At 39.6% G+C, this 14,315-nt stretch overlaps 1 long non-coding RNA gene across 1 annotated transcript; it reads right to left on the bottom strand.

Moving 5' to 3' along the window:
• Positions 1-503: 503 nt before the first annotated feature.
• LOC137268578 (uncharacterized) lies at positions 504-3,395 on the bottom strand. The gene is made up of 3 exons (XR_010955042.1): positions 3,342-3,395; positions 927-1,001; positions 504-652 (listed from the first exon to the last, which is right to left on the bottom strand). It is a non-coding gene; the product is annotated as an uncharacterized lncRNA (long non-coding RNA).
• Between the last annotated feature and the right edge of the window lie 10,920 nt (positions 3,396-14,315).

Below are 14,315 nucleotides of genomic sequence, written 5' to 3'. Positions count from 1 at the left end.
CGGAATAACCAAGGCTGCCTCTCAGGCACTAGAAGGTTATAGTCACCATGACATCCCACCAAGTATCCATTTTCTGCTTGTCGAACCTTGAACAAACTCACTTGCCAAAGGTGACACCACATGTGTCACACGTGCTTCGTTATGGGGCAGGACCGAAGTCCTAGTCAAGCTGCCAAACACGCTTACCTATCCAAAGACTCTCCGCACCCAATTTTGCGTACGTTCACCTGAACTGTGACCTGAGCTGCGCATGACCACGGGCCTCCACATCTGTAAAGCGTCATGTTGTTTGTAGCTACAGGCGTGTAGCAGTTATTCTTTTTTCATCAAATTTAATTTTCTCAGCTGTAAATTTGACCATCATAATTCCTCTTGTAATGCATGAACATCAATTGTGGAGAAAACTTTTTGCCAAATTAGTCAATGGCGATATATTTCAGGTTTTGTGAAAGGCTATCATATATTAGAATCGAACGATTACCACAAAGTCAACGAAAAGTCTGTATCTGTTAGACGGGTTTATGTGTCATGACTGTTACAACTTTTTAATTGAGCTTTAATCCAACTGCGGTAACTTCGTCAGCTGTTCCACCTTTTTTGCCAGTTACGTTGATCTGTCGGTCCCCAACGTCTTTCAGGGTGCGATCTTTGCCTGCAAAATATAACCGAAAAATATACTGGCAACTGCATTAACTAACCAACAACATATCGGTTTTCATCGGAAATACACGTAATGTAGTTTCATATTTCTTTTACGCTTTGTTTCGTTGTTGATAACATTAACGTGAAATCCGATATGACGTCGATATGCCATTTATATTGCAGTACACACTATTATAACAGTCGTGAGTGTACATGCAACAACTAGTTATGAGATATTGCTGTAAGCTTATCTCATGGAGTTATTTCTGTGACTTCTGACTTACCAAGCTCAGCACCAGTAGTGGTCACCTTTTTGACATGACCTTCTCCTTCATGGCCAGTGATGTTCACTGTCTTATCTGTTCAAACAACAGAAACAAATGTCAACCTCAGTGCTTAAGGGTATTCGTATTTCAAGAGACTAAAACGAAATTATTCTACGGGCATCATTTTTGGATATTCATACTTAGAAATCTTAAATTAATGGCAAGGATGTTTTTTGTCTTTTGCAGAAATACAGAAAATTCTGTAACAGGATATTTACGGTTCAGACTGTTTTAAAATGGACATTGCTTTGCTACATTTGTTGCTGAATAATGACTGTTGTCTAATCCGACCCTCCCACACACATTTGTATCAAGTGGTCGGTCCTTCATAAAAACATGAGGAGGATGAGGTGGCCTAGTGGCTAAGGCCTTGCTCGCCACACCGAAGACATGGGTTGGATAGTCATACTTAGAAATCTTGAATTAATGGATAGGACTTTCAGTCTTTAGCAGAGATGCAGAAAATTCTGTAACAGGATATTTACGGTTCAGACTGTTTTAAAATGGATACTGCTTTGCTACATCTGTTCCTGAATAATGACTGTTGTCTAATCCGGCCCTCGCACACACATTAATATCAAGTGGTCGGTCCTTCATGAAAACATGAGGAGGATGAGGTGGCCTAGTGGCTAAGGCCTTGCTCGCCACACCGAAGACATGGCTTACTTTATTAAATGTACAATAAAGAGCAAGGACCGTGTAACTGCATAAACTGTTCTGCTCATTCTCTAGGAATTAGTTTGAGTGTGTCCGAGAGTAGCGGGGATGTATTATACATCAACATCTAACGATAGCGCATATTCAATACTTCTATTGAAAAACCCTAAATTCCAACACGTCGGTTCACGTTAAACACATTGTATTTTGACTAAATTCAGAGCAACTTTTTCTCGACTTAGGTTTAAAGATTTAGCTCGTTATACGACAACGGGTGTTTATGTGAACCCTGCGCCTCACTGTTGTCGAAGAAAACGTATTTTGTTATCAGTCTCAGTCTCTGTATTGGTCGGTGGGGTAGCCCAGTGGTTAAAGCGTTCGCATGTCACGCCGAAGACCAGGATTCGATTCCCCGACCGGGTACAATGTGTGAAGCCCATTTCTGGTGTCCCAACTCGTATTGCTGGAATATTGCAAAAAGTGGCGTAAAACCCAATAATAAGACTGGTACCATGACTTAAATAGTTCGGAATTTCTGTAAAGAGATGTGGATCGAGATGAAAACTATGCGAGGAGAATAGTGACTTTCTGGGATATTGGAGGGATTAAATATAATCGTATTTCTTAACTAAGAGAATATTTTTTGTTTTTAATTTCTGTTACAACTGAACCAAAGTGTTGTGTATTAAGATGTTGTTTTGGGCAAATTGTTGAAGGTTTATTGACGATTATTTGGAAAATTAGCTTCATATTAAATTGCACACTGGTTTGCAGGATGTGAATGCTGTAGGGCATATTTTCATGTGTACAGTTTTGTTATGACTTTTATCACATTTTGAAACCACTTTAATATATTTTCATGCCACTAGTAAGTATTCCAGAAAAGGAAATTGATCAGATTTCGATGTCCTCTACGGATATGATCTCAGATATAAAAAAACCCAAAGATTACATTGTTTAAGAAGTTATGATGTTGATATGTAATTTTACTGACCAAATGCTTTGGACTTAGGATATATTCTTTGCACCTTATGCACATTGATGAGTATCACTGAAGAAACCTAGTTAATTGTTTTGGTAACTGGATCCTCTGTACAGATTTTCCTGTTTCTGGAAGATGGGTCAGTGTACAGGTGCATCTTGGATCTTCTTTCTGTTATGGTGGTTTTATATACCTGAACTTAAACACTGGCAGTTCATGAAGTCCAGTATTGTGGAAGTTTGTAAATTAGGATTCCATATCAAAGTACACACAGAAAAAGAAATGGAAAGGGTGATTAAAAATATATATTTCCATACATTCAGTGTCATTTTAGGATAGTGTACAGATTTTCAACTAAGATATATGAAATACGTATAACTTACTCCTTAAAAAGCATTCGCAAACGACGGATACCAAAGTACCACAAGCAGCATTCATCAACACCGTTCTCAGTCATATACGTTTCGCCATTGTTATTAGTCAGAGGTTGTCCCCAATAACGTCAATAAAGAAGTGGGTGGGGCTTATCGGCCCGGACTGGATCAGTCTACATTACTGTTTTCGGTGATGAGTTGGGATTTTAAAACGAGTAATGCAACACGAAATGTAATTTAAAGTACTTGTAATCATGTAATGAAGCATTGCCTGTTGGATATGGAGAATAAAAAATGTTGGCATGTATTAAAGAGATAAATACGCCCTCTACTTGATGAAAAGGCAACTTTAAAACTGACCTGTTTTATCTTGGGTCTTGCTAGCACCATTCCCCGACATGGCTGATCTGAGGGAGTGAGTGAGTTAACATTTAACGTCACATCGGCAGTATCTCAGCCATATCGTGAAGAGAACATTTAATTCTGAAATGAACTATATGCCTATTATAAAACCTGTCAACGAAGGACAGTAAAACAACTAGAATATCACAGAGTAGAGTATAAAACTAGTAACTATACCTAAAACAATTTATCTATAGAGGACAATACAAGATAAAAATGGGCTATAGATTGCTAACAACTGAAGGTAGATCACCATACTAGGGACCATGGGGACTTACAGTACCTTGGCTACCTGCATGGACCCTAGCTGGATTTACACCATCCCCTCAGGAGTCAGCAGTTCGGGAAATCTAGCCATTCAGTAAAAAGACATTTATTCTACGATTAAAAACATGGAAAGTTTGAATTTACTTTAAATGTTTGTGGACTTACGTACCCTCTCAGGAGGACAATAGTTTTACAATACTTCAACCCCCTTTGAGGATACAGCCACCAACAAGCACAGTTACCAATTTAAACTTCCGATAATAAAAATTATCTATTTACAATTCATTTAATAAATCTAATTCTTTTAAAAATCCAATAATTAAATGAGAACTGATATTAGTAAAAAGGTCCTTCATACTACGTGATTTAAAATAGGTATCCCTTGTGATGGAATACTCCACGCAGTCAAGCAAGACATGCTTGACCGTGATTCTTTCATCACAAGGGATACAAAACGGAGGATCCTCACCTTTCAAAAGGTATTTATGCGTATATCTGGTGTGACCAATACGACATCGTCGCATAACGACCTCTTCAAATCTGGACTGACAGCTCAAGTAGGTGTAACCAATATACGGTTTTATTTCATGTAATTTATTTATACCTACTTGGGTGTCCCACTTCCTTTGCATCAGATCACGTATATAAGTTCTAATATTCGCTTTGTAATCTGAGTATGGAAGAAGAAGTGGTGTCACAGATTTGTTGAGTGCTGCCTTGGCAACAAAATCGGCCATTGTGTTCCCTGAAATGCCTACATGGCTGGGTAACCAACAGAAGACGATGTCGTATTGGCCAGTAGCAAGATCATTATATAATTCAATAATTTCAATTAAAAGTGGATGTTTACAAGAAAGATTTTTAATCGCCTGAAGGCAAGAAAGAGAGTCGGAATAGATTATATATTGTTTATGTTTATGGCGTCTTTGAATATATTTAAGAGCTGTTAATATGGCGTTAGCCTCAGCGGTAAAAATAGAACTGTTGTCTGGTAATCTAGAAGATATTGTTCTGGATCCAATGACAGTGGCACAAGCTACTGCGCCACCGTCCTTGGACCCATCTGTAAATAAGGATTTATAACTGCTATATTTATGTTTCAATTGATTATATTCTTGTTTATACTGTAATTCATTAGATTCCGATTTTTTAAATGCGGTCAATGTTAGGTCCACTTGGGGCCTAACCAACTGCCAAGGAGGAGAAGAAAGAAGACGGGAAGGAGCTATATTTTCCAGCTCAATGCCGGCAGCAGCAAGAAATGGTTTAATTCTTAAACCAAGAGGCGGTACAAGCGAAGATTTTTTATTGTATAAGTCCTCACACAGAAGACTGAAAACACAGTTATATGCAGGGTTTGACTCACTGGAATATAATTTTGTTACATACTGTAAAGCTAATTTGATACGTCGCTGTTCAAGAGATGGCTCATCGGCCTCAACGTACATGCTGTCAACAGGTGAAGTTCGAAAGGAGCCAAGACAAAGTCTTAGACCTTGATGGTGAACAGAATCTAAAAGTTTCAGGTTCCCTTTACAGGCTCCACCATATACAATGGAGCCATAATCAAGTTTTGACCGGATCAGTGATCGATAAAGTTGCAGGAGGGTAGTTTGGTCCCCTCCCCATTTAGAATTTGAAACGACTTTCAACAAGTCAAGTGCCTTCCGGCATTTAGTTTTGAGGGATTTGATATGTGGTAGGAACGTTAAATGCGAGTCAAAAATTAATCCCAAGAACTTGGCCTCCTTTACAACTTTGATGGGAGTGCCATCTAGAGACAGTTCAGGGTCCTTATGTGGCTTATATGTTCTGCAAAAATGTATACAATTAGTTTTCGATTTAGAAAATTTAAAGCCGTTTTCAAGACACCATTTATTTATTTTGTTTAAACACAACTGCAGTTGCCGTTCAATAGTATGCATATTTTTACCTCGGCAAGAAATATTAAAATCATCCACGAAAAGCGATCCATCAATTGAATCGTTTAAAACTTTTGACAAACTGTTGATCTTGATGCTAAAAAGAGTGACAGATAAAATACTGCCTTGTGGAACACCCTGATCCTGATTGTAATGATCAGACAGGGTAGAACCCACACGGACCTGGAATTGTCTGTCATTTAAAAAGTTGGCAATAAATTGAGGCAAACGACCTCGCAAACCAAAGTCATGTAAATCCCTCAAAATACCATGTTTCCAGGTTGTGTCATATGCTTTTTCAAGATCGAAAAAGATAGACACAGCATGTTGTTTATTAATCAGTGCGTTTTTAACAAATGACTCCAGTCGCACTAAGTGATCGACAGTACTTCTGTTTTTACGGAAACCACACTGTATATCTGTGATAAGATTATTTGTTTCCAAGTACCAAACAAGTCGATTATTTATCATGCGTTCCATGGTCTTGCAAACACAACTAGTTAGTGAAATAGGTCGATAATTGGACGGATCCGTATGATCACGTCCAGGTTTAGGCATTGGTATTACTATGGCGTCACGCCATGACGGAGGAAAGTTACCCGATGTCCAAATATCATCAAAAATATTGAGAAGCGTTTCTAGGCAGGATTCTGGTAAGTGCTTCAGGAGTTGATAATGTATGTTATCAGCTCCTGTAGCAGTGTCATGAGCTTGATCAAGAGCAGTATGGAGTTCATGAATAGAAAACGTTTCATTATAATCTTCCCCATTATCAGAATTGAAATTAACAGTTTTCTTTTCTTGTTGTTTTTGATATTGCTGAAATTTAGGTACATAATTTGAAGAGGAAGAGTGTTTAGCAAGGGTTTCACCCAGTTTATTAGCAATATCTGATTTATCAGTAAGCAATTGATCTCCATGTTTAAGATGATGGACAGTAGATTTAGTACCTTTACCTTTGATTTTCTGGACCATGTTCCATACCTTGGACATGGGTGTCCGAGAATTTATTTTGGATACATAATTTTGCCAAGATTGGCGTTTGTTCTGTTTAAAAGTACGCCGTGCTTTAGCATTTAAAATCTTAAATTTATTTAAATTATGCACCATAGGATGGCGACGGAAATAATGTTCAGCTTTTTTCCTTGCCTTCCTAGCTTGTTTGCACTCATCGTTGAACCATGGTTTTCTTATGTGTGGAACTGCAGAGGACTTTGGTATACACTCATCAGCTATGGAATTCAGTTCATCAGAAAAAGATTTGATAGTATCAGAAACGTCAATAAAACGTTCAGGTTTAAATTTTTCAGCACACAGTGTTTCATACAAAGCCCAGTTAGCCTTTTTAAAATTCCGCCTTGATGATGGAGGAACATCAGATGGAGTTACAGCTTTTAATATAGTAGGAAAATGGTCACTTCCACACAGGTCATCGTGGACTGACCATTCGAATTCATTTAATAGTTCGGAATTTGTCAATGACAAGTCGAGAGCAGAATACGTCCCTGTGCCAGGGTGTAAATATGTGTTGGAACCATCATTATAAATACATAAGTCATTGTCAGAACAAAAGTCCTCCAAAAATTTACCTCTAGTGTTTGTATTTACACTACCCCAGAGTGGGTTGTGCCCATTTAAATCTCCCATTATAATACAGGGCTTCGGGAGTTGGTCATATAGAGCTTGGAGATCAGTTTTAGTGAACGTCGAAGACGGCGAAATATAAAGAGAGCATAGCGTAAACGCTACGTGTAAGGTAATTCTCACTGCAACAGCCTGCATATTAGTATTAAGTGAAACAGGGCTTTGAATAACGTTTTGTTTGACTAAAACGGATGATCCGCCAGTAGCTCTATCACCCGGAGGTGAAAAAGAATGATATGCATTAAAATGACGAAGGTCAAATGTATCTGTTTGCTTTAAATATGTCTCTTGGAGACATATCGCTGAAGGTGTGAAATCTTGGACTAATAGCTGTAATTCATGTAAATTAGTCCTCAATCCTCTGCAGTTCCACTGTACAATATTAGTGGAATAAACTATCTTTTGGGGGGATTTATTGGGGATCTACCCCGCACTCTTTTGGAGGGCGACAAGCTATGTGCCCTAGAATGGACGTTTTCAGAAACGTCCATGTCTTCAAGAGACCCGTATTTATTAAACAATTGAACTTTATTTTGTGACCCCTTAGGAGCTCTGCCACTTTGTTGTTTTGAAACATCAGGCTTAGGCTTAGATTTACCTTTAGCAGTTTGTTGTCTATCAGTTGTAGATTGAGACTCAGTGCGTGACTGCGAAGATGATTTATGATCAGAAGAAGACTTTGATGTTCCAGGAAGTGATTCTTCAGTCTGTGATGACATAGCTGGGTATAGAAGTTGTGGAGAGTCACTGTTGACCCAAGTCAAGGTAGTTTGGCAGCTTGTAGATGACTTTGTTATTTTAGAGCTGCGCACAGATGATGCGTTTGCTACTGTAGCATAACTTTCTGGAAGATCAGATCTCTTCACCAGTTTTTTTGCTTCAGAAAAAGAGATGTTTTGGGTATACTTTATTCTGTTTATTTCCATTTGCTCTCTCCAGATTGGACACTGTTTCGATGAAGATGAATGGTCACCTGAGCAGTTGGTACATTTCTTAAAATCACTGTCACAATCTTCTGTTGTGTGTGTTTTCTCACCACAGTGAGCGCACACAACAGACAATGTACAGGTATTTACGCCATGCCCATACTTTTGGCACTTGAAGCATCTCAATGGATTTGGAATGTACGTTTCCACTTTGAGTTGACAGTAACCAGCCTTTATTGATGTGGGAGCAGTCGGAGAAGAAAAAGAGAACAAATAGGTGTTTGTTTGTTGGATCTCATTGTGTTTACGGGTAGTGAAACGTTTCACATACAACACACCTTGTTCCTTCATCTCTGAGGCAATATCAATTTCCAGCATATCAGCAAAAAGGCGGTCTCGGTCTCTCACTATGCCTTTGCTGGTGTTAAGCGTTCGGTGGGCAGAGACTGATACGGGAATGCCAACAAAAGATTTAGTTGACAGGAGGTTATTTGCCTGTTGTCTCTTACTACATTCAATAAGAAGTGAACCTGTACGCAAACGTCTAACATTTTTAACATCTCCTGCTATGCCTTGTACGCCTTTTGAAACAGCAAAAGGGTTCAGCTTCAAGGGAGTCTTGTCAACAGTCTCAAGTACTATAAAACGTGGCCAATAGTCAATAGATGTGGACGGTCTTTGATCATTAACATCAGGATCCATGTCAAGAGGACGTTTTTTCTTGGTCATAGGGGTTTCGGAAGCCATAGTTAGTGTTTTAAGGTTCATCATCCGAGCTCCCCACCCACCACGGAGTATCACAAGGACAATGCTAAAAACAAGTGGGTCTCCAACTTGCAGCACCAAGGATACTCGGATGATATACTCCAGCAGAAAAGTTATAAATAGCTAATCCACCAGATTGGCCCATGAGCCACCGCCTTCTGGCATAAGACTCTAGGCAAAGAGCAAAACATCACATTGCAAATCATTGACATCTGATATGTATAAATGTACCGAGTCCAAATGTAAAACATTTTCAAATTAAACGTACATGTTTAACGTACATGAGTGACGTACAAGTCCATACACAGGGCTTGGCGTGACCAGCCGATTGATAGAATCGGGCCGATTCTACCACCCGTCTAGGTGAAGTAAGGGTCGAAGTGGTGTGTTGAGCAACAGGAACACGGTTCAGGCTCCTACTGCCCTCAACCACCAGACTACCGTCCTCCACCGACACGGGACGCAACCCACGGCAAACAGGTTGCCCAATTCGGTTGCTCCTTGCAACCAGCAATGGGGTGCTATGGACCTAGTTGACCCGGGTCCACACGGGGGTTTGAACGGCTCTTTGCGTTACCCAGCACCCACCACGAGGAGGTGGCCGTTCACGGGTGCCCTGATCTGAGGGTATCTGCCCAGTTAACAAGCAACAATAACGATCAATCAACTATTACAGCAATACATAGAGCACAGCTGACCTCAATACAAAACTTACATTGTCCAGAAATATGCCGTAATCTAATCTGGATGGACACATTTTTGATGATGTACATTTCATGTCATAAAGACCGAGGTTGAATCATCAACAGATAAGGCCGTAAAAGTCCTGCGGTAAGAACGCGTGACTATTAGCATGCACACGTAATGAAGTGGTCACCCTGTTTTCCTGGGAAATCTAAGTTTCCAAGAAAATTATAAATAGCAAGACTCAGCGAACATCCTCGTCACCTGGGACATAAATACCGAGGTTGAATCATCAACAGATAAGGCCGTTACCTTATCTCACAGTAATCCATTAAAAAAGTGGGGATATTGAATTTACCAGATTGATAAAAAACAAATGATGAAGTCAATGAGGAAACGGAAGATAAAGACTGATAAAGGGAAAATGTGACAATTTATTAAATTCCTTTGGAAATGTTTAATCTGTAGTGATATATAATGACGAGTGATATGCTCACAAAGTGGAATACTGTTTTAATGGTATATATTTACTGTGATAATGCGAGAAGACCTGCTATAGCAAACACACATTCTGTGTTAAGGTATTAGGAAAGACATAATGTCACTGTGTTCAGACATTAACAAAGATACCCTTATATTAACGGTTACCATTTTGTAAATTTGATTTAACGTTGCGTTCACTAATATAGCAGTATACCAGTAATACGTGTGCCAGCGTGTGTGCGTGTGCGAGTGTTTGTGCCTGTTGGTATATGTATAACTAAAACAGGTTTTGTCCCTTTACTCCACTGGGACTCCACTGAGTAGTTTGAGATGGATGTCATTCTCAAACACAGAATACTGACGCCGACGGAGTCATCTCCTTGAGATTCGTACTTCTATGTATACTCTAGACATAAATGTGGTACTGAAAACCTTTCCTATTAGGCAAGAAGCAGAATAAAACACAGACGTGCCATAGTATTGCAACAAACATATCTGATGTCACAGGTGTTGTGTCACTAGCGCTGTTTGAAATAACGTTAAACAAGAAGAATAATGTACTGCCTTACCAACTTGTTAATATATATCATATATAATAATATAACCCTTCTGGCTTATGACAATTGGGATTTTTATAGGGACTGATTGGTATAAACTTCGAATACAGACTTGTGGGAGAGTGGCCCAGAGTTTCATTGTATGTCTGGAGTTTGATTTACACACATTTTCTATGACGTTAATTGTGCGGCCAGTCCATTCCTGGGATAATATTATTTGTTTTCTTGTGGTCTCACCAGACCGATGTACAGGCGCTTTGTCATCCTGAAATAGCCAGGGCTTGTTCCCAAATTCCTTGGCTACACAAATTGGTATGAAGAACTTCAATGTACATTGCTGAATGTTTACCTTTAACTGGAACCAGTACACCACTGCAGCTAACACATCGACAAAACATTACACTGACGGCATGTTTCAGTACGTTCAGACATTCTCCAAACAGAAATGTTTTTTCCTAACCCTAACCCTAACACGTTTCTGACGGCTGACTTGTGAAATGTTGGTATCCCTTCTTATCAATCGTTTACTGATTAAGCAGCCAAGATTGTTGAAGCCGTTGTGGCTGAGGGGTTAGGCGGCTGGCTTTGTGTGCTGGCGATTAGGCGCCTGACTCTGAGGGTATGGGTTCGAATCCCGGATGGGACTCAACTCAAAAAGTTCTAGAATATGTACTTTACCAAGTGCGTGTAATCCCAAATGTAAGATATGTTAAACCAGGTTTGTTGCAACACCATTGGCACGTCACAGTGGTTCGTTTTAACTACACCTGTATTAGATATGTACTCTTCATGGCGTCAAAGTGCGTATTGTTTCAACGGTTTTTAAAAGTATGAACCGTCCTGGTTCAGAGACTCACTACATATTACATGTGTAGTGAACAAACGGAAGTGATCTCGTTTATTCCAAAGTGGTTGCAGACAGAGTTTTAGACAGACCTACACGACATACTTGTAAATCGTGCTTCGTCCCTGTCGTGCTTCCCGAACCTACAATGCCGGGAACCATCAGAAACCAATGAAAGACTGCAGTACTTCAATACATGCGCATACCAATGAAAGACTGCAGTGCTTCAATACATGCACATACCAATGAAAAACTGCAGTACTCCAATACATACACGTACCAATGAAAGACTGCAGTACTCCAATACATGCACATACCAATGAAAAACTGCAGTACTCCAATAAATGCGCATACCAATGAAAGACTGCAGTACTTCAATACATGCGCATACCAATGAAAGACTGCAGTGCTCCAATACATGCACATACCAATGAAAAACTGCAGTACTTCAATACATGCATATACCAAAGAAAGACTGCAGTACTCCAATACATGCGCATACCAATGAAAGACTGCAGTACTTCAATACATGCGCACACCAATGAAAGACTGCAGTACTTCAATACATGCATATACCAATGAAAGACTGCAGTACTCCAATAAATGCACATACCAATGAAAGACTGCAGTACTTCAATACATGCGCATACCAATGAAAGACTGCAGTGCTTCAAAACATGCACATACCAATGAAAAACTGCAGTACTCCAATACATACACGTACCAATGAAAGACTGCAATACTCCAATACATGCACATACCAATGAAAGACTGCAATACTCCAATACATGCGCATACCAATGAAAGACTGCAGTACTTCAATACATGCGCATACGAATGAAAGACTGCAGTACTTCAATACATGCGCATACCAATGAAAGACTGCAGTACTTCAATACATGCGCATACCAATGAAAGACTGCAGTGCTTCAATACATGCGCATACCAATGAAAAACTGCAGTACTCCAATACATACACGTACCAATGAAAGACTGCAGTACTCCAATACATACACGTACCAATGAAAGACTGCAGTGCTACAATACATGCACATACCAATGAAAGACTGCAGTACTTCAATAAATGCGCATACCAATGAAAGACTGCAGTACTTCAATACATGTGCATACCAATGAAAGACTGCAGTGCTTCAATAAATGCGCATACCAATGAAAGACTGCAGTACTTCAATACATGCGCATACCAATGAAAGACTGCAGTGCTCCAATACATGCACATACCAATGAAAGACTGCAGTACTTCAATACATGCGCATACCAATGAATGATTGCAGTACTCCAATAAATGCATGTACCAATGAAAGACTGCAGTACTCCAATACATGCATACACCAATACTGAAGGTAAAGGAACTGAAAATTTGTGTATGGACGAGAACTAGAAATGCTTCTGGTGTACAATTACTTCCAAACCATTTCCAGGTGTGATATCATTGGGTTGGGACAAGGCAACCACTATCACTGGAATGACTTTATGCAGGGCTCGAACACTGCTGGGCAAGCATCAAGCTGACAATGGTTACTTCCTTTTGACATGAGTAAACATAAAGATATTAACGCCGAACTCTGCAGTATTCCAGCAACATAGCGGCGGTCTGTAAATAATCGAGTCTGGACCAGACAATCTAGTGATCAACAGCATGAGCATCTCACTATACGACTGGGATACGATAACACGTGTCACCCATGTCCGCAAGCCTGACCACCATTAGTCTCTTACAATAAGCACTGGTTATTGAAGATCAATTCTAACCCGGATCTTTTCCCGGAGTTATTGAGCATGACTTGAGATTAGTCTGACGTGCCGGAAAAAAGTACTCTCTATAGTGACACTTGTTTGTCTATTATGCTGTTGCATTCGTTACACTTCAATGCAGTTGTCGAAGCAGCACGCATGTTGTTTCCTGTTCACCGCGTTCATTTCTCGGGAAACGTGTCATGCACCTAATACTCAGAAATACATATTGTAGGCATAACAGACTAACCTTATTTTCCCTACTGAAAGTGATATACCTACCGTATTTCCTCTGAAAAGCGCGCGGGCTTAGAGGTCCCGTGCTTTTGCTCATATAAGTACCGTTATTGTTAGTAACTCCGTTACCACGGCGCAACCAGAAGAGGTCGGAGCTTCCCCAGATATAAACTGTCATATACATTGATGTAATGTAATTTCACATCAATAAGCAGTCGATGGCTACAGTACACGTGGTTGCAACAAACTGGCGGTATAGAACTAGAAATGCCTTAAGCTGTGTAAGCTAGTGTTACGTCGCTTCTGATTTTGCAAGTTATTGCAAACTCTTTCCACGGTATAATAATTCTCAGAACGAAGCACCACCGGCATGTCTGGAGGAAATGCGATCGGTTCTACTACAGCAGGACATCTGCAGGAACCTCATGATCAAGTTCACAGAGGTCATCTTTTGCCGCCTACACAACATACTAAAACCTCACATTCCGAAATCATCATGTGAAAAAAACAAACATTTGAATATTTGTTAATTTCCTAAATTTAAATGTGTTTTCTGAATTTCAATCTGTAGATAAGACTAGACATACCTTAGAGGGAAACTGACACTTCTGTGTAAACAAAGCGTATCAATAACAGCTACCTTAAATACATACAGAATTGTTGAAGAATAATCATTTCTTATATCACTGGTGAAATACAGTTGTGTATCTATAAAGTAGCGAGAAATGAATGCTGTGGTGCACCTTCATACTAAGTTAACACAAGTATATACCGTAAAACCTCTAGTGAGAACGTGGATATTTAGATGATGTTCGTAATTTGTATAGAAAATATCCTCCATGTACGGT

This window comes from Haliotis asinina, chromosome 16, assembly GCF_037392515.1.
Source record: "Haliotis asinina isolate JCU_RB_2024 chromosome 16, JCU_Hal_asi_v2, whole genome shotgun sequence".
NCBI classification, from domain to species: Eukaryota; Metazoa; Mollusca; class Gastropoda; order Lepetellida; family Haliotidae; genus Haliotis; species Haliotis asinina.
Note: the sequence above shows the minus strand (reverse complement) of the source record. Positions and strands in the feature narration are given on the sequence as shown.